The sequence below is a fragment of the Zonotrichia leucophrys genome, chromosome 4A, assembly GCF_028769735.1.
Source record: "Zonotrichia leucophrys gambelii isolate GWCS_2022_RI chromosome 4A, RI_Zleu_2.0, whole genome shotgun sequence".
NCBI lineage: Eukaryota > Metazoa > Chordata > Aves > Passeriformes > Passerellidae > Zonotrichia > Zonotrichia leucophrys.
The window spans coordinates 6172687-6194250 of record NC_088174.1 but is presented as its reverse complement, the minus strand read 5'-3'; positions in this window follow the sequence as shown (position 1 = coordinate 6194250).

Sequence of the window (21564 nt, the reverse complement as noted above, 5' to 3'; positions counted from 1 at the left end):
ACAGATGGTCATCTTCTAAAAGGTCTGACTGTGCCCATTCTGCAATGTCATTTTGTGTGTGTGCATTCTCTGTGTTGATGCATGAGTATATGTGACCTATACGTGAGCCCTCAGTACTTACCTTGCCAAGCAGTGTTCAAAGGCCATAATTTTGTGCTGCTGTTTTTGCTTTAAAAATAAGAAGGGTTAGCTGGAGCTAGCCCTGGGCTTTTTGGTATCATCATGGTTTAGGTGTTCAGAAGCAATTTGTGATTGCATCACTCTTTGTTTGCCAGTAGTTTAGAGGATGCACATTGGTATTGCTGGTGCAGTCACTTGCTAACACCCAATCTGTGTTTGAGCCCTTAGAATAAAATGAGTGGAATGTAGAGTAAGTTCAAAGTGAAAAAACACCCTGCATTTTTACCTAAAAGATAGTGAATATATTAAGGATTAAAGAGTTTTCAGGGGTCAGTATGCAGTCTGATAAATCAGAGGCATGATGAAGTTGAGGTTTGAGCTATTAAGGAAAACAAAGCTGTAATCACCATGAGACTTTTGTCATCCAGCACCTCAGGCATCTTCCAGAAGATGTTAAATCCAGGAAAAGAAAATTCCATCTATGACTCCTCCCTTGTTACTTTTAGCATACATTAGGATCTTTACTAAATCAAGAGCACATCTTTTAACAGTTAAGAGGAAGCAGTGAGGGTTTTGAGATGCTGCAATCAAGAGAAAATAATTTCAGTCCCGTTAAGGATTTTTTTGTTCCTGCATGGCAGTCAGCAGTTTGAGTTTGACAACTTATCAAGAGAAAAATGATCTGTGTCAAGAAAAACAAGAAATAAGAGATGCTTGATATTTTCACATGTCCAAAGTGTCTATTATATGAGCCAAAATTTTCAAAAACTGGTGCTGGTGAAGAAGCTTGGCTTTTCACCTAGGGCAAATCATTATTATCTCTCAAGACCTTAGCAGCATCTTTTGCACTGATTATACTTTGAAAAACAGCTTTGAAAAGAAGTGATACAGACTGCCTTTCAAAACTTGATTTTTATTGACGATAGATAAGCAATGATGGAGTGGAATTATTACATGTAAAGCATTTTTTCTGTGCCTGATTTTTGAGATGTCTTAAGATCTTACCTTCTCTTTGTTACCTCCCACAGAAGCTCCCAGAACACACAAATTACCAGTAGCACCTCATGCTCTAAGATGGAGCTCTGGTAATGATTAGAGATATTATGGTCAAGAGCAGAGTTCAGAGCTCCCCTTTCCCTGCTGAGTGCTGGGTGGTTTGCACTCCCCTTGTCTCAGCCTGACTGCTCCCTTGGTTGCCTGAGGCTTTCCAAGTTGCCCTCAGGCCCTTCTTCCTAAAAGTAGCTCTCAGCCCCCTCACTCCTGTTTAGACAGTAAACTCCTAGGATATGGGAGTTCTCTTTCCTTGTGTATGTACAGCCAGAGAGAGCTTTGTGGAACAGCAATCAGGAGCAGGGCCAGAGGCCTTGAGCCAAGGGAGAGGGAGCTGCTGGACCATTAGGCAGGGAGTGCATAATTCATGCTGTGCTTGGGAGGGAGGAACAGCAGCCCAGGCTCTACAAGCAGCCCTCTGTAGCTGAACTGGCTTTGTCTATTGCCGAAATAAAATCTAAAGTAGACCAAAATGGCTTATGCTGACTTGCTTTACACGGTGTTGCAATGGTTAATAAAGGTGCAAATGGAACAATTGCATCAACTGCAAAATTGGATCCGAGGGATCAGGAGACTCTTAAACTGCACCTGTTTGACTCCGTGCTGTTGTCTCTGTGCAGGATAACACCTGGGAAACCTTGTTTGTGAATGATGGAATTAGTCAAGTGCTAACATAGGATTTTTTTTTGTTTGCTTTTATATTTAATTTCCTGTATATCCTTTGCATGAAAACCTGACATTTGTGACAGAAAATTACAGCCCCAGTCCCACACATACTGACTTTTCTATTCTTCATTGATTGTCCCTGGTGGCACAGTCATTTCTGAATTTGGAGTTCTGCCTGGGGATGGAGGACAAGCTTCGGCCCCTGTGAATGCCAGGCAGCTCCCAGATGAGAAGGCTCCTCTGGCCTGCAGCAAACAGCAAAGGCACTGTCAGTGTTCAAGGTAGATAAAATCAGCTAAAGCTAGGAAGAAAAGGGAATTAAAAGAATAGAATAAAGAGAAAACAAAGGCAGCATTCAAAGTGGTTGGATATAGTGGTTTTTAATTGAGAAGTGGGGTGTGGACCCTCTTCCTTTCAGAGGCAGTAATTAAATGTCAGATGCTGTGGGTTTCTATTTTTTTACTAGAAAAAATAGAAACCCACAGCATCTATTCTTTTTGACTGGGTTTGGAAAAAACCCAGCACCAGAAAAACTGCTCTTCAGTCCCCTAAACTAAGTCCTAGGTGTCACACTCCTAACTGGATTTTTAGACATCTCTTAGGTTGGAGCAGTCATTACCCCGTAAAACCTTGTAAAGTGCATAAACACTATTATTGATATTTCATACACTCCTATCATTATCATGTTTCCTCTCTTGGGACTATTCCCAGACCTGATTCATGTATTTGTTTAACTTCTGTTGTAGATGGCTTTGCTTTTTTAAGTGAAAGCACAAGAATGAATGCTGCAGACCAATTAAAGCTCAGGAGGATAACACACATTTTAAAATCACATGTTTCAAGTCACCTGCAATACCTCTGTGATACATTTTTAGTAAAGTAAGAAGCAACTCTAATCACTAAAATAAACTCATCAATGTCCTCGCTTCTGCTGGAACCAGGAATTTGGGCCGCCATTCTCAGTGTGTAGGTGTAAAAATCTGTCATTCAATCTGGGAGCTGTAGGAATACGTTCCTTCTCTCCATATGAATCCCCATTCTGGCTTGTGGCTGTCCAGAGTGGGGACAGCTTCCTTTAACAAGGGCAGAGGAACAGTCAGTCTCATTCACAGTCTCAAAAAGTCACAGGGTTTACAACACTGTAACTACAGTGACACACTTGGCACTCTGAAGGATATTGCTGTCTAGGTGGTACTTCAGCCCTCAGCTCCTTTTGCTAGGCTTTTCATTAAGAAATCCTTCAGAAGATTTATATCTATGACTTCAAATTTCCTTGATGCCTAAAGCAGAAATGCTAAAATCCTGTCAAAACTTTTGTAGAGAGTACAGAATTGGCAGCTTCCCAATAAACATGAAACTTGGTTAGTGACTGAAAGGATTCAGAAATTGCTTAGCTGACAATACTCAGATGGGGGTAAATAAATTGTCTACACCTCTTGAACTTGTTCTCCATGGGTGTGCTGAGAAGTGTATTCTGTAGAAAAAGGGTGGCTGAAATGGCAAGAGTTGTAACTGTCAATTTGTTAAAAGGCAAAGTAAATTATCAGCTTGAGAAAACCATTCTGGAATATTTCATTTGCAATATCCAGCATCAGGTAGCAAAGTCTGGGTTTTTTTCATACTTACAATAGTATGGAACTGATGAGGAAAGAGTCTTAGGTGGAAGGTGAGGGACTAAAACTGAAGTCCTGAAACAAAGTTTTAATTGATTATAAAATATCTGAAACTTAACTGAGCAGTTTTCATTTCCTCTGCAAGTTCTGTCCTAACCCTGAACTGTTCACAGAAAATGCAGTGAAATAAAAAGGATTTTCTTATAAATGTTCATGCCAAGAAATGGCAAGATTAAAGTAGATATTTCTTATTATTTGCAAAAACATTTCTGCATAATTACTTTTGCCACCATTTCATTGCTTTAGCATCCCCTTGAAAGATTGCCTTTCAAAGTGTGTTTTATAGCAGTCCTTAAAGATAATGCAAGGTTGTATCTGCTTTTTTAAGTGAAAAGGCATTGTAAATGCAAGCTCTCGTTTCTCTTTTCACCTGACCCGAGTGTGCATTCAGTGCCTTTGAGAGTGTTTCAATGTTTATGTAATATATTCTGTAACTGCTTTAATTTCAGCAGGATCCATACTCCAGAAGGTCAGCAAAAGGTTGGGATGTACCAGTTAGCAAATGTTATTATGATCTTCATGGCCTCTATCTGAAACTCTACTTAAAACTTGATGTGGATTTTTGAATACAAGCTGTGCTTCTAAAATTGCCTTTAGGAGGTCACTTTTTAGCTTCTGCTTTCTCAATGTATTCCCAGCAGCAATGGATCTTGGTTTTCCAGGACCCAATTACATCGCATGGGGCTATCTGGAGGACATGGATACAGGCTAGTAAACTGCATATTTGAATTAACTTTCCATATAGAGTTCTTTGACCTCTGAGTCTCCTTCCAGTTGCATGAAACACTCAATTCTGTGTCACTGTCTGTGTGCTGCTGAAAGCTGGCTCAGTCCTGACTGAGCAGTTACAGACTCTGCACAGGCCCTGCCAGGGGCAGCAAAACAAGGTTTCCTGTCACCTCTGCTCCTTGAGGACTCCAGTCTCTCAGACAGTGTAGGAGGAGCCTTTGTAGGGTTTGTTGTCTTACAGGTTTCACTGCTTTCTTCCAAGACTGACTGGCAGAAGAGCCAAGAGTTGTCACTTCCCTACAGTCTGGTGATCAGAGCCCTCTCTGGAGTGTAGAATAGCCATCTGTGTCTTGTACAGCAACCAAACTAGTCAGGCTTCCTTTTAGGCAACAACCCTGCTGTTTAAAAGGTTCTTGGGAATCCATTCTGAAGTAGCATTTCAGTGGAGCACAAGAAAGTTTCTGGTTTCTGGCCCTTAATAACAAGGATGATATTTTCCCCCCATATTGTGCTATTAAGGAGCTGTTAAATTGAAGTATTGATAAATAATTAAATTAATAAATCCCAAAGTCAACAACTCCTTCACCTGTCCTGGTAAAGAGAAAAAGACAAACCTTGAAACACCTTCCGATGGGTTTGTCTATGGAATCTCCTTCTTCCTTCTTAACACCATGGAAATCCTCAGTTCAGAAACAGTTTGATTTCTCTTTTTCATTCACTTGAATGACTTTAGGAGTGAAATAAGGATGCATTGTGATGTGTTAAATAATTACCTGTTGGTTTCAAAGAAGAGCCAATATTAGAATTACAGTTTCAGTGAGTCTTGACAGTAATACCTTTCCACTTGGGTGCCATCTTCTTGTGGAAATTAATTCAAATCTCAATCTATGGCCTCCAGTTTATGTAAGGTCTTGTGCAGGTGGTTTATTGAGCTGCAAAATTTTGATTAATATTTTTCTATCCACATCTGATTGGATATGACATCTGGAGCATGGGATCAAGTTTTTCCAGTTTTTAAACAAAATATTCTCTGAGATGAATGGACAAAGGAAGGAAGGGAAAGAGGAAATTCCTCTCTTGTCAGTGCAGACCTGAGGAGCTGCATAGTTCTCTTTCACCCTATCAGTTTCTGTGAAAGGTATCTGTAGCTGGATAACTTGTTTGGTCTTTACATGATTCTGATTTCTTGAGCATGTTCTGTCTCTGCAGAGCACTGCTCACTGTGCAGGATGTTTTAGGGTGTAATTTTTTTTCAAGATACCACCATTTAAATTTTCTCAGTAGAAAAGATCATTCTGTATCAATTTTAACTTGATGGAGGGACATTTTTTCTACCTGCAGCAAAGAGGCCATGGTAACTGTCAGGGCTTGTGCCTGTGTACATTTTCTGTGAACCAACCAAAAATAAATAAATGCAGTACATTTTGAAAATTGATGCCTGTCCATTTTCAGAAGCATTTGAAAGTTAATCTAAAAGGCGAAAAACGTCAGATGGAGTTTACTGCACTCACGATTTTTAGCTTAACTCTGCAGTAATTGGAGACTAAGAACTTTCTGTGTGCTCTTGGGGAAATGTCAATGTCTTCTGTTTTGTTATGACATTTGAAAGCTGTGGCAAACGAATAAGAAATGTGTAACCCACTCACTAGCAGTCATTATGCCTGTGCTTCCCATTTTGCCCACTCTGTTGTAGATGGGAAATTGCTTTGGTTCTTGGTTATAGGTACAGTCTGTTCCGTTCAAACCATAATGGTTCATGCAGTAATTTTGATCACTGTCAACAAGGATCAGTTGTGACAGTACCTGAAGCTGCTTTCAATTACAGTGCTGTGAATTTGGAGTCAGCACAGAGGAACTTCAGGGCTGTTGCAGTGTGGTGAGCAGGATCTCGCACACAGGGGTGTTTGATGCCAAGTTTTGCCGCTTGTTCATTTTATTGCTTGCCTGCAGAAGCACTGTGGCAGTAGCTAATGCAGTTGTCACCTGTGCCCGAAGTCAGACTGTCCTCACAGTGGCACTCACTGCCAGGTGGAGGGTCCATGATGTGTTGTGCTATCTGGAACACTCCCTTATGCTTGTGGGCAAAGTCATGCTCCTGTGATTACTCTAGACTTTGGGTTTTTGTTGTGATGTGAACAGGAATTTTTCAACAGCCTTTGAAGAAGAAAATTCTTCACATGTACACTGGGCAGTCATTAACTAATAGTAGGATTGGTTAGGAAAGATGTGCTTCCACACTGGAGAGAGAGGCTGACTGCTCTCTAGCCTGTCTTTCCTCTGCTTCTTTCAAAAATTTCACTCCTTCATCCTTGGGTTATTTGTGGATTAGATATGGATGATGTGTAAGTTATCAATTGTGTGGAAGACACTCCATGTGTCTGGTGTTTGTGCAGGGAGTGGAGCATGCTCTAGGACAGCTCCAGGCAGGGATGCACCTGGAGCACAGAAACAGAGAATCTGATTGCAAAGGGTTTAGCAGTGTGTTTAGTAGAGTGTGCAGCCTTTATCAGGTGCTTCCAGCCCCCATACTCAGCCTGTGCTGGTAACTGAAGGCCTCTACCCTTAAAGGCAGTAGGAATAGGAATGTGTAAGGCTCAGTTCCAGGTTTGACCAAGTCCATGTCATACAGTCACCAGAGACAAGTAACTCCATCTTGTGTCACAGGTAATCACCTCATTGCTGGGCAGGAAATACTTTGGTTAGTGGCAGGCTCAGACTAAAGACCAAACCATGATACCGTGGTCTTGAACAAACCAGAGTGGGTTAGAGCAGCATCTGGTCTGCAGGCTGTAGAGGGTGGAATGTTAGCACACCTGAGTGGGTGTTTATGTTTACTCACCTACTGAAAATCCAGAACCCAGTTCCTGGGTAGAATGCAAATGAGGATGAGATCTTAGCAGGAATTGTCTGTGGTTCCTCCTGATTTCCCTGCATTACTACCTGCAATTTAACGAGGTTATTGGTGCTTGGCTAAAAGGCTCTGTCCACGTTTTAATTTCCTCTGTCCCTGACACATTGCTATTTGCAAAGAGGTTATGCAGAAGCTGAACCAGAGAAAGATTAAAATCAGGGTAATGAAAGTTGTGTGCTGACATCTGAGAGAAAAATTCAACCTTCTTAATTTTGAAGAAGCTGCAAAGAGCCTGGCTGTACAGTACATATGTCAGAGGGGTAAAGAAAAGCCTGTCAGGTTTTGGCTTGGAGCCATTAGACATGATTTGCAGTATCCTTGCAGAGAGGAAGGTGAGGCAGCTGTGTGATGAGCATGGAACAGACAGATTTCAGATATCCACATACAAATTCATTCTTTCTCTTCAGTTCAGGAACTACCAACGTATCACATCCACAATGCCCCAAAGCATCCTCCCAGCCAGTTGGCTCTCAGCAAGAATAGAACCAATTTCTTAATCCTTACTACCACCTCCTGCCAACACACTATGGAAATAGAAGATGTATCTGCTTCAAAAAGCATTTGTCTGCTTTTCTGGCCAGGCATATGCTTCAGAGGTGACAGCTGGTGCAGGAAAGAAGCATTTATTTTTACATACATATATTTAGAAATGTATCTATTTATATAAATATATACACACAAAGATATATATATATATGCCTACAGAAAATGCTTTATGTGCTCATGTGTGTATATGAAAAGGAAGGAACCAAGGAAACTGATGAGATGCCAGTTTTCCAGTTCAATTTTAAAACTCAGTACTTTATAAGAGTAGGGACAATATCTGTATCCCTAATGAGCAGCAGGCAGAGTAGATCTTATCTTGGGATGATTTCTAGGCCGGGCAAAGTACATTTTTTGAAAATTCTTAATTTGACATCAAATAAATTCTTAAATATGCAGAAGATCAACTGTCTCACTTCTCCTCTTCATAAAAGATAAGCCTGCACTCACCATTTACTGAGAGTGACTCAGTAAATTCTCAGTAATGACATCTCTAGTGAAGTATCAAGAGAAAGCTAAGGAAGGCACTTGAATTTAGTTTCTAAAGGCCTCAAAGAAAAAAGTAACTCAGAACTTACTGAAAGAGAATTCACCATGTTGCCACACTAGTAGCAGAGTTAACAGACACTACATGCCATAGCCTGAGTTCTATTCAAATGAAAACTGCAATGAAAAGAATTTTAAGAATATGGGTTTCTGTTTTTCAGAGAAAAAAACCCTTTCTTGCTATATTTTCTCAAATTCATACTAAACAACATGCTTGCCTTGGCACTGAATAGATGCAAAAATTGTCAATCTAAAAATTTGGTTCATCTGTAAGAGAACAAGCCTACATTGGATGCCAAGTGTGGGTTTGAAATGCATTTATTCATTCCCGATTTAGCACCTACTCATAGCATAAAATGCAGTGAGATATAAAGGATACAGAAAAACACTGCTCCCCCTCCCCAGTTTTAATAGCACATACTTATCACCATTCTTATGATAATGAAGTGTTTATACAGCTGCCACAGTGGGCACGGGAAGATTAAAATCTGCCTTCCCTCAGTGTAAAGAACCTAAGGGAGATCAGCACATCTGGTCTGGGGGAAGATGAGTCTGTCAAAACCATTATTTCACATCTTTTCCAGCAGCTTAGAACAAGAGTGCGAAGGAGAGAAGGAAATTTCTTGACTTTAGGGCAGCCATGTGTCTGTAGTTTTATGCTACCTGACAATTGATCACTTTGTTTAATAATCAGTACCCTTGGCACCCACATGTCATCTTCAGTATCCTGATAAATTTTACTATTAACTGCTCTCTTTTTGCTGGGTTGGTTACAGCTCAGGTACTGGAAACCAAACGAGGTTCTGGTGAGTGTTTCCCAAGCCAAACTCCAGTGGTGATGCTACAGAAAATGTGGCTGTTTCTATGGATTGGTTGTTGTTTCCTAGATAAAACATTAGATATCATAAGGACACCTTTCAGAAGAAGCATGCGTGGATGTGATGGAGAAAAAGGTTTTAATGGTGATGCTGAGGAACTGCAGCTTTTGTCACATTGTCATTTGTGAAGCCAGTGTTCTTGTTTTAGCCCACAGCTCCTCCACAGAACAGTGACATTTCTCTTAGAGTTTTAGTCTCAATTAATGCAAGAAATATTATGAAAGGCAGAAATGTTTTGTCTGTTCTTGTTACTTGCTGAGAATAATGATTGGTGGTGGTTGGTTGGGTATGAGCTGATGGGGCAGATGGAGAAGGAAAGGTGCTTTTTGAAGCAGTTAGAACTATTTTAATCTACTTTGTTACAGTGACATTGCCTCTAATCCTTTCCTTATATATTATTGATAAACTTTTCACAATGTACATCATAGTAGGATTCATCAGACTTGACATTTTATCTTCCCAGTGCATTTGGGAAGCTCAGAAGTCTTCTATTTCCCATTTTACATTTACATTTATTTCTCATTTTCATGACATTGAGAGAGAAGAGAGTGTAAGGCAAATTGTTTGAACTTCAGTTTCTGCAGTTAGGCAAGAAATTCTCATCTTGTTAAAAATCAGGCCAAAGATTTTGGTCTCTAAATATAGATTTAAAGATCTAATATTAGATACCTCATATGGGAGAGATTGACCTCTGTGATTGACCAGTACTGTGAAATGGCCCTACAGGGAATCTCAGAGGTAGATTTTTGATCTCCTAAAGCTTCATTGCTAAAAAGTTGCTTTTCCAAGAAATTTTATGTAAATAAATCTTTAAACACAATTTAACAATGAGACATAAGTTGGCTAAAGATGTTGGAAAAATGGAAATTTTTTTTCAGAAACTGAACCAAAAACAAAGACAAAATAAATTTTGGTCAGTTCAAATGAAAATTATAACTGCTTATTTGGGGCTTTTCTTTTGAAACAAAAAACTTTAGAAAAAAGAAAGTCTATCGAGGCATGAAATGTTTTAACTGAGTGGAAAAAGAATTTATTTCTTTTTTGTGCTTGGGTATCTCTTTTATCTCTTAAAAAAACATTGAGTCTTGCTTTTCCAGATGAACTGATTTAAGATTTTTAAAAGCTTGTAAAATTTTAAATTTAAAATTTTTTCCTCATGCCTTATTGTACAGTAAGTACTGCTTGTGCTTAGGTCTAAGAATTTTTGTATAATGTTATGTTCCTAGATTGAGAATAAATAATCAGTATTTCATCATCTGTTCATCCTGAAACTCTTCAGTAAGGCCCTTCATTACCTCTGAGGGGACATGTGCAAGGTCTGTGGGATGCCATCAGAAACACGGCCCATAGCCTTGCTGCTCACTCTTGTGCCTTTGAGAAGAAACAGTTTGTCAAGCTTGATCAGGCCCACTCTTAGCAGCATCACTTTAGATTTACTCTGGAGTCCTCTTCAAAATACAGTCTGTGCATCCAAGTCTGCCTTGATTTATGTTCAGTGATTTCCTTGGATCTTGACTGTAGATCTGTTTCAAAACAGAGTTTGAAACATTCATCTTTGCCAACACAACTGATTTGAAGGAAAAGCCCACATTGCTTTAAAAACATTCATATCAAGGCCAAGAAATTATTAAAATTATATGATCTTCTGTATTTAAGCGTTGATTTGGTCATTCAAACAAAGGAAAAAACCCTAAGCCCCGCAGTTTCCTTAAAATGCCAGATATTGATTTTCCACTGTTTTGCAGAGAGCAGATTGTAATTCTTAGCACAAAGTGAATTTTTTACTTTAGAAAATTACTTGCTCTCATTACTGAGCAATTGGTGATGTGTTGAGGATTTAGGAAAGCAGGTGGAAAGCTTGCAGTTTTTGTGGTTGGTGCAACTTGCAGTTTGAGACAGTCCTGTCTCTTCTCTTTTCAAGTGGGATTCAACCCTTCTGCCCCAAACTGCTCTGAGCAGGGCTGCTTCTTGTGTGAGATAAGGGGGAATGCAACCCAAATGGAGCAAAAATCAGAAAAATCTTACACCGGGCCAGGAAACCCAAAAGAGACAAACCAGCACATTCTACTGACAGAGTGTCAGCGACAGCATCACACTAATACCGTGTAATCCTACCTTTACAGATCTTTTTTATCAAAAGGGATGGATTAGTTGGGAAAAACCTGAGCAGAGATGCATATTCAAAAAGATACATATTTGAAAGTCAGCTTCTGGCTGCTTCAGTTCTTGATGAATGTTGTCAGTCTGTTCTGCAAATACTGATCCCAGATGTTCTCTGACAGGCTGTATGTAAAGGGGTATTTATTTAATTTTAAAATGGAAGATGTGTTGAAAGCCTTTTTCCTTTGTTTTCATAATTTATCTTTTCTATTTTCTAGATTTAAATGTGAATGACATGATGATCCTCATTTTTTTTCCCAAAAAAACACATGGAAACATGCAGTGGTTAGTCAGGCATCTGTCTATCTCCAGATAACATGTAGTCCATTGCTTACTTTAGAACAACACATTGTAAATCTTAAATGTCTCTTTGTCTCTGTCATAAACTTAGGCCAGTACAGAAACTATAATTTAGTTTATTAAATAAGCTGATTAGTGTTTATTTAATTGGATAACTGAGAAGGTAATAGCACACAAAGCTGAAGAGCCTTAGTAGCGGAGTCTGACAGGAAAAACAGATATGAAACCACTAGCATGGGGAATCAGGTCTCATTTAAAAAATTAAAGTATATAAATTTATTAAATTACCTCGAATTAATTCCTAAGTGTACACATGCACACATTGTGAAACATCATTAAGATCCATCATAGTCATATTGATTTGAATTAATTCTCTTCAATAACAGAGATCTATATTCTAGTTTGTCAACTAAATCAGCTTTTCAAGATCTCTGAACTCCAATAAATCAGCACAGAAAAGCAGCGAAGACCAGGAAACAGTATCCAAAATCAAACTTATTGTGGGATACAACTAGCTTAGACCTTCTGAATCTCACCCCAGCAGCACCAAGTTTGCCACAGACTGCATAAACCTGGCCAAAAGCTGGTTAAATTTTACTTTCTTTTTTCTTTTTTTGTCTTTTTTTTTTTTTTTTGTTCTAGTATGTCTGAGAGCTTTTAGTGTCTGAACTGATAAGTTTTCAAGAAATCTTAATTTCTGTACAAAACCCTCTGTGGTTTGTTTAGACTGCACAGTAGATACCCTCAGAATGACTTCACACATCTCTCTCATAAAATCTTCTAATACTACAAGAAAACAATGTTCTTTGTGACTTGGAAAGGGTGTTGTGTGTTTGTGTTAAAAGGCAATTTTTCCTTTTGAAAAGGCTAGCACAGAGCATCACTTCCAATCCTAAGAGTGACCTGGTGCTTCTTGTTGCCAAACTCTGATGCCTTAGACATATATGGCATGATCATTTTTCCTTGAAAGGGCAGAAAACTCAGAATTTTGGGCTGCATCTATTCAAGGCCTTTATTGCTTTTATTCAGGACATCACTTTGTCATTGCAGGCTCTGCTTAGCAAACCCAAAGCCTACTCTTGCTGTGATTGCAAAACTCCATATAACATATTTTTCCTCCAAAATTACAAATGCACCTTTCAGATAAATCTCAATAGTAGTAATTTCAGTGAAACAAAACTGCACACTCTGTGCCATGGCTCTGTGTAACACAATATCCTCTTTTCTTGGCTGTGGCTCTCTGATCTGGTGGGGTTATGGAGAATGCTGTGGATTGAATGATCCATCTGTATCAACTAAAGCAATGCTGCACTTCAGTGTTGTGGTCACCTTTGAGAGTGTCATGGAGCTGTTACCACTGAGTTTTACAGGTCTTTTAAGAGAGATGTGTTATTCAGAGAATATTGGTGTAATAATGTGGGCCCACCACTTTAAAACTGCTCTGCTTACGTAGGGCAATGCACTAAGTTTTATTGTACTGTTTTGAGGTGAATATATTCATACTTAGAATGTATTCATTGCTTAGAAGTCAGTAAATCTAAAAAATCAAGGGTAAATCTGGTGGAATGAGTGGATTTTTTTTCCTTAAAGGAAACCCCAAATGTACATGTCCTTACTGTGTAATATTGGAAATTCAGCCTTGTCACTGTAAAACACAGAGCTCTAAATGTTTCTGTCCTCAACATTTTCTTTTCAAATGTCAAGATCCAAATTTACAAGGGTGAATTCTTATCTGTGTGAATATGAAGGGGAGAAAGCTCTTAACATATAGTTAAGCAAAGAAAATTCACTAGTCTATATGAAAAGAATTTATTGAAATCTTTCAGTATTGAAAAGGAGAACTTGCTATTAGATTCAGGAAGGCTGTTAAATTGGCTTATTAAATTCAATCTGCAATCTGAATAGCACTGAAGGTTTGGAGGAAAAAATTGTGTCAGCTAGTTATGTCCACTGTTGCTGTGACAACAGGATTGGAGAACAGTCTGTTTAAAACAAAACAACCTCTCCCAAAAATAACCACCAAACCCAACAGAAGAACATTCTGCTGGCCCCACTAAACCCAAATAACCAGACAATAACAACATGATGCCATTCCAACTTAATGAAAATGAATCATGTAAGTATTGAAATTGTGCCTGCTGCTGTTGTCTAAAATAATAGTAAACTCAGAAATGGATAAGTGAAATTAAAGTCAGTGTTGCTGAGCATTTGCTAATTTAGACAAACTATTATGTGTAAACCTCAGTGTGTGTTTTTACTGATTTTTTGAAGGAGTGTGCTCGACCTCCTGTTCCATGATGCAGGGGGGTCCTGCAAAAGCAACATTAGATGCTTGCAGACAAGATTTGTGTTTTTAGCCATGGCTTGTGCCGAGCTCTGTTACAGGCTGAGCACTTCTGAAAAATCTCTTCTCCCTTTGGGAGCCCAAATGGAAATGGTCTCCCATATCTCACCCATAGCTGCTACTTGAGTTGCTGTTATTTGTGCTTTTCATGTAAAGTTTTGTCTCTGGTTTGTGGACCAAAATAGATAATTTGCCTGTTGTTCTGGTGCAGTCACCTCCCTACCTTTATGTCTTTACATGTAGCTGGATATTTCCAATGCACAGAAACTGTTATTTCCAGGCTCACAGGCCACAGCATGGTCACAATGGCAGGCAAGGGTCATTGTTCTCTTAAAATTAATTTCATTTGGTTAGGACAAATTATAGTAGGTATCTTCAAGTTGTGAAGATAAGGGCAGAGATGGACAATTATTCTCATTTGAACTGAATGAATTTGCTGATTGAGGAAGTTCTTCTTGTTGGGGGCAGAGACAAAAAAGGAGAGATAGAAAAAGGCTAAATTTTATACCTGCCACCTAAAATATGTCTGCTGAGCTATAATTCAACTAAGTAGCAGCAAGTAAATCTAATTTATCTCTAATTAAGCCCATGAGTCTTGGCTAAGAGAGGGTTTGGTTTCTTAAAAATAATAATAAAAAACAAAACCCTTCACCACCAAAGACTGTGTTTCCAGACTTTTCTAGCCTTAATTGCAGTCCTAAACACCTCAAGCAATTTTCTGGGCCAATTAAATCAGGGCAGTGGCTAGATTAACATATTGCAGTGCATTTGGTGTGCTTGCTTGCACATTTGGTGTGCTTTCTTGCTGGAGTTAAATGGTTTGAAAAGTGAGGAACAGCCTGGCCCCCAGACCTAGATCTTGCAGCTGGCATTGCTCTGCAATTACTATGGCCACTTCAGATCTTTATGGGTAATATTTTTTTCTACTGATGCCTAAGGAGACTTAGAAGTAGGAGAAACAGCAAAAGCAAAAAAAGAGAGAGAGAAAAAGCTGATGGGAAAAAATTGTGCCTTTTTTATTACCAGGAATTTTATGTGGTGAGAAAAGATTCCAGTGAAGAAGAGTCCTTCCTTGTGTGCTCTGCAGTATATTCAGCATTGTTTATGTTGCCTATACAAAGGAATGAAGTTTTGCAGTGACAGTTTTTAATATACATCTATCCTAATGCTACTTTGGAGGATGATTCACTGTATGGGAGCAGGCATCAATATTTAACACGAGGTGACATTTTCCCTGCGTTTTTGGAAGAATTTATGCAGCCTAAAAGACAGTGAAATTTGATAATGCTTTTCCCAGTGCAACCATGGAGGATCTGTAGAGAGTCCTCTTCCTGTGACCTACATCTGCTGTTTGAGCTTTATGTGATGCATTTGTCTATTTTCTAAAGGGTTCATTAAGAGGAGACACTGGAATAAACTAAATATGCTGTTTATGTGAGCTGCTCCATTTCATACAGTCTTGAAAAATTTTGTTTCCCTGCTGGCTCTATGTTGACCTTAGATTACTCATTTGCTACTGCATTTATATTTCATGCAATGGAAATTGAATCAAACAAGTTTCAATCTACAATATAAAGGAAGAGGACACTGTAACATCAAACACGAAAGATGAGAAACCAATTTCAGAAAATCTGGATGAAAATTATATTTTTGAAATTGGGGAGTACCTTTCACAGCAGTAGGTTGAAATGGAGGTTATAGGAACACAAGAGTTCACATGGGGGAGGGAGCTTGCCAATTCTAGAGCACAGGTGGGTCACACAGATGTGATGAAGGGCACAAGCCCCTTTCTGCTCATCTAAGTTCTATCTCAGAGGGTCTATACACCTGTAAAACCTTCTAGGTGCCTACATTTGTGCACAAGTGTAATTGTAGGGACCCTAGATTTTGACAGCTTAGCATCTCCACCTTTCCCATATGGCCTGGTGAGGATTCGCAGGCTGGATGTTTCCATGCATCCTTCTTCACAGAGTAAATATGGCCTTGCATGTGTGCTCACACCTTCAGGATTGTTTTTAATGAAAGCTGAGAAAATTTAAGTAATTTTTTAAGACAGAACAATTGATGATAATTCAAATGATTCTTTAGAATTTTAAAGAAATGTGGATTTGTTTCCTTGTTTTAAAGCAATTGTACTAACTGAAAGAAACAGGTAATTTAGGAGTAGAAAGAACCTGACTGATGACATTTGCCAAGATGGAAAACTGACACTCCAATGTCAGAATATTTTAAATAAGGAATATCTGTTGAAGCATGAGCTAGCAGAGGTTTAACTGTCTTTCTAGTATTATTAATGCAAATTTCTTTTGAGCTGCAAGATTATAAAGTTTGTGTCACTAAATCAAACAATTATATATGAAAGGTGTGAAATATAGACCATGCCAGAGTAGTGTGACCCTTTTGGATAGTGGCAGATTTTAAATGCTTGATCTCCTACCTTTGTTCTCCTAAATAATTCTGGATTTCCTTGTCAGTTAATAAGCATTTAAGCAAATTGTGTATTCTTATCAGAGTTTGTGGCAGTGAACTGTAGCAGCATTAAAATGGCATTTAGAGGAAGAGAAGAGTATCCTTTCATGGCTGTCCTGATGAAAAGGACTGTCAAATCCATCTGGTATTATCTCCCTTTTTTTCTTTCCTGCAGTTGTTGCCAATATTGAAAAGCACAAACTGGCTATAACAGAGCCTGCAGTGCTTCTTGCTATGTTTTCTGCTGGTGATTTCCTTGACCAGGAGAGTCACTGACATCCGAGAAGAGGAGATGCTTTGCAATGATTCATCTGTGATTTGAGGCACAGGACAAACAATACTGCTGAGTGCATGTGGGTGGCTGCCTTGGGGAGGGCAGAGTCCAGTGGAGGGCTGGGGAGGCTGATTATAGTTGCAGCACATGTGAGCACAGCTTTCTCCAGCTTTAAAATAAATTCATGTTTGTTTGAGATTTTCATACTTTGAATGTGTGTCTTGGCCTTTTTTACATGAACTGCTGATAATACCACTGTGGTATGCAAGCTGTTCAGGTATTGGACTATGTTAGAATTGCACAATCAGTTGATTTGATTGCATTTAGAAATGTCTTCATCAGATTCTAGCTCTGTAAAAACTTTACTGATCTTAGAACAGTTTAGAAGAACAGAACTTTCCATTCTGGGGTATCCTGAAATATGTTATTCCTAACCGGCTTGAATTTTAGGTGAACCTAAAGATTAAAATGAGCTGACACCAAGTTCTACTTGATTAAAGGGGTAAAAAAAAAATCAGATCTCTTGTACTGCAAGCGCCTATTTCGAATTTTTTCTGATTTCATATAAATAGTGGCATAAGTATTCCTAACATCAGTCGACTATTATGTGTGGAATGAAGCCTGAGGCTGGTAGAAATTTCTATGAGCTTGTGTTGGAAGCATTTCCAACCCAGAAAGGGCTTAGTGTAGCAAATCTAGAGTCAGACAGTAGCTCAGAGCTGCATACCAGATGAGATATGTAAAGAATAGAAATTATTTATTCTAAATGGGCATGAAGAAACACAATCTGGAAAGTAAAAGAATAAAGTTTTTGCTCAAACATTTGGCACCACCAACAAAAACCAAATTAGATTCATGTCCATGCTCTGCTCTGGCCTTGCAACGTCCTTAGCAAATTCCATAAAATATCCATCTGTGTGAAAGGCAAAGTGCTGCAATGGAAAATTGAGCATGATGGCAAAGCACAAAAGAACAATGCACATGAGGTACTTGCTCAGAATCCGCTCTGCTTCACGACGCTGCCTCTGCAAAAGGAGTTTGTCTTTCATGGTTTTTCATCCTTTGCTGAATGTTAGGTGCTTGAACGATGCATCACTGTGAGCCAGTGCAATCAGTCTACAGAAATATGTAGCCATAATCCCTCAGTTCAGCACAGCCTTGCGTTTTTTCCCAGCTAATAGGATACCTCACATTTCTAGTATAATAAGACAATCACTTGGAAAACTGGTAAGAAAAAAAATAATAGGGCTGTTTCCTATGACCTTTAAATTAAAGTCTTGAGTTTTAAATATGGATAATTTAATTTGGAGTGATGCTCTGACTTAACAACCAGGATATTTTTTAAAAACTTGTAACTGTTATGCTGATGATTAAGTGTTTAAAGTTTGAATTTTGAGATAAATCACATTGGCTCTGTATGCTTGAAGCTCTAAAACTAAAAAGTACCATTATGTATTGGACATTTTCACAGAAATGTCTCTCCTTCACTTAGTTTGACTTTTTTTTTTTCTGTTTTGACCTCCTAGGAATTTTGGATTGTGACTCAAAACTTGACTACTGGTATTTCATATCCAGGCTTCTGGTTCTTGGACATTTTAATGCCTTTTGCCATGTTTTCTTCATCTGCTTGCAATCCAGCTCCATCATAAATGATTATTCCAGTAATTTTAATTCCAGGAGCCATTCTGAGAAATGGTTTAGTTCTCTTTCAGTAGTCCTAATCCAACTAATTTTGACATCTATTTAATACACTCTTCATGGAAGTACTGAAATTATACTATGTCCTTCCTAATGCTATCTTCTCATCCAAAATGACCCACTAAGAACCTTGAGTTTTGGTGAAGTGAATGATTCTAATCTCTGGTACTAATGTGAAGAGTTCCTGGCACACAAAAATGAATGATAGGATCTTAATACTCTATATAGATTATCATGTCCGCTTAAATGTGAAAAACAAAAAGTACAAAGAAGCTTTTATAGTAAGAGCTTGAGTGTTTCCTAGGGCCAATTAGCAGGCCAGATTCAGAACTTGGCTTCTACTTGGCTCCTACATGGCTCCTTAACTTCTCATTAACCTGCTCTTCCTCTCTAAAATTCATTGCAAAAATGAAATATTTTTCAAAGCCTCTTCTTCAGTTACTTTTGCCACGTTAAAAAATCTTGAGCTATACTATATTTAAACTATTAAACTATACTGTGACATTAGAATGGCAAGAATATGCTTTTCCCCAGGAAAGCTGTAGAAAGTAAGCAGTAAATCTGTAATGACAAGTGAAAAGTGTGTAAATGTTATAATCTTCACTGACAAAATCATATCTTGGTTTAGGCAAGATTAGACTTCAAAGCATGGATGTTCTCTGTGCTACGCTACATTCTGCATTTTTGCTTCGAAGGTGAATTTAATTATGGAACAGAAATTCAGGGAACATCAACGTCATGTAGGTCAGCCAAAAGGATTGTGTGAAGGTTCATGATTTGCAGTGGAACCTCAAAATCAATAATGCACCTCAGGGAGCAGGGTGGTGCCTGAGTGTGCTGCTCATGCTGTGCTTTTAGCACCTGGTTTGCAGAGTAAAAGAGCTCCAGACGTGTTGGTGTTTGTGTTCTCAGCTGAGACTAATGCACATTTTGGAAAGAAAGGTCTGCTAGAAAGATTTCTTTTAAATATAGGTGCCCTGCAGTTTTGCACCAACTGGAGCTTTGGCCCAAAGTGTTTGATCTGTCTTTGATGAGGTGAGGGCAAGATTTCTGTGCCTGAGTGATGGCAGGAATGCTATGTAGGTTAGAACCCTTGGGCAGAGCTGCACTTGAAAGGTTCTAATGGGTGACAGGGTAAGCCCTTTAAAAATGCAATGACAAAAAAGAAAACCCAGCAAATCATTTGAATAGTACTTACAGGAGGAAAAAGTAGATATAGAACATGAAATAATATAAAATAAGTAGTTTCATGCCAATGGATGTCCATTGTTCTCAGCTGGGTCAATGGATATATTAGTATTATTTAGGAAAAGAAGCATGATATGATTGGTAAATATCAAGTAATTTTTAGGATGGTTTTAATGAGTGTTAACAAGTGGAGTTCTGTTGTTTAAAACAAACAAATGAACCAAAAAAATTCCTCAAGTCCCAGAGGGTATCGACAGCAATAGTTTAAAAAATTTCAACCTAAAATGGAACCTCATTTGTTTCAGTGCAAAATCCTCAGTAACTTTTGTGAGAAACTTGAAATGCCTGGTCCCTTCAAAATGTACAGTTCTACATCAAGCTTCCTCTTTGCCTAATGCCCACATTAATTTTCTTCAGCTAGAAAAATGAAGACATTATAATTAACAATAAACCAACTCCCTGTCTCAGTGTTAGGAGCAGAACCTGTCCAGTTTAAAGGGGTGTGAAGACTTTGTTGGCTTGCAGAGCCTGAGAGCACTGCAGAGATGACACATTTGATTTCTGTAGGGAAGGGGAAAACTGACTGCTCTAACTGATGACATTCCCTGTTGGCCAGAGGTAGTGTAGGGAAAATGGCAAGGCTGGTACTGCAGTAGGAAATGTTAAGGCAATGAAATTGAGATAAAGGAAATACTGTCATGAAGAGCACTTCTCTCTTTTAAGTTTTACCTTGTTAGACTTTTAGATGCTCCAAACAAGCAAGAAAGCACATCTGAGTGAAGGGTGCTATAAGAAAAAAGTTAAACAAACATATTTATGGGGAGAGGAACTCCTAACAATAAGTTAGTTCACTTTCTGCTGAAGCAGGTCTGAGCTTTATAGCTACAGTTAAGGCAGAAGGGCCAGTTGAGCTCAGCACTTTTGCAAATTTCATCACTCAGTGATGTGTCTGAGCAAGAACTAATTTGTTCTTAATGCACCTGTTTTTTTTAGGGTTGTTAACCTGATTTAACATATTTTTACAGATAGATAGATAAATCTTTTAGTCAAGCCAGCAAGAATCAGGGCTTTCAATTTTACTGCTATATTAGCATTGGATCAAACCTTAAAGCTGTGTGGTTTTTGACACAGTGGTGAAAGGTAAATGTGTTGCTTCTTAGTTGAAGTCTGGCTGGGGCTCAGCAGTGGTGATCCGTCTAATTATTGGAATTCAACAGATTTTGGAGTGAAATGATGCTCATTTTTCAGAATGGTTCAAATAAAGAAAGGTGTGAAATTTCACATCATGCACCACAGAAGATCTGTCATAAGAAAACAGCAGAAACTGCTGTTTGGAATAATTATTCTGGCCCATGGCATGCTTGTGTAGACGCAGAACATTTCCTCCACACTGTGATACAAATCAGAGGGGAGACTGAGCATGGCTGGGTCACAGGAAAAAAACCATAAAATATACTCAAAACCCCTGGGAAAATTGAAACTACTTTGAATTAAAGTTTATGTCTTCTGTATGTGCTGCTTGCACATCTGCTGCTGAAGGAGAGGCAAAGTTAAAGGTGACAGGTTGATCCCTGAAGTAGCATCTGCTTCTGCCTCTGCCATTAGTGCTGAGCAGAAAGCTGATTCTCTTTCTGTCCTTCCCTTCATTCTCCTTACTTTTAAATTGTGAGGACAAAGTGAAGTGGACAGTAAACAAAGAAGCAGATAAGGATATCTTTTATTGTTGCTACACAATTTGTTGCTGGGTTTTGATTGAATAATTCACTTTATGCAGTTAACTCCATGAATTGGCCTGTTAAAGTGGTTTGTTTTTTATAAGTCCTTGAGGATTTTTCTGCCTGGTCTGAGATTCTCTTCTCAGCTGTTCCCATTCCTTGTATTTTCCTCTCATTTCTCTATTTTTATTTGCACTGCTGCATATATTAAAAGACAAAGAGATTTGATTTTACTAATCTCCTTGTGCCTATGTGTGTAGTGCACCAAGTGTGGAATGGAGAGTGATTAAAGTGTCTTTA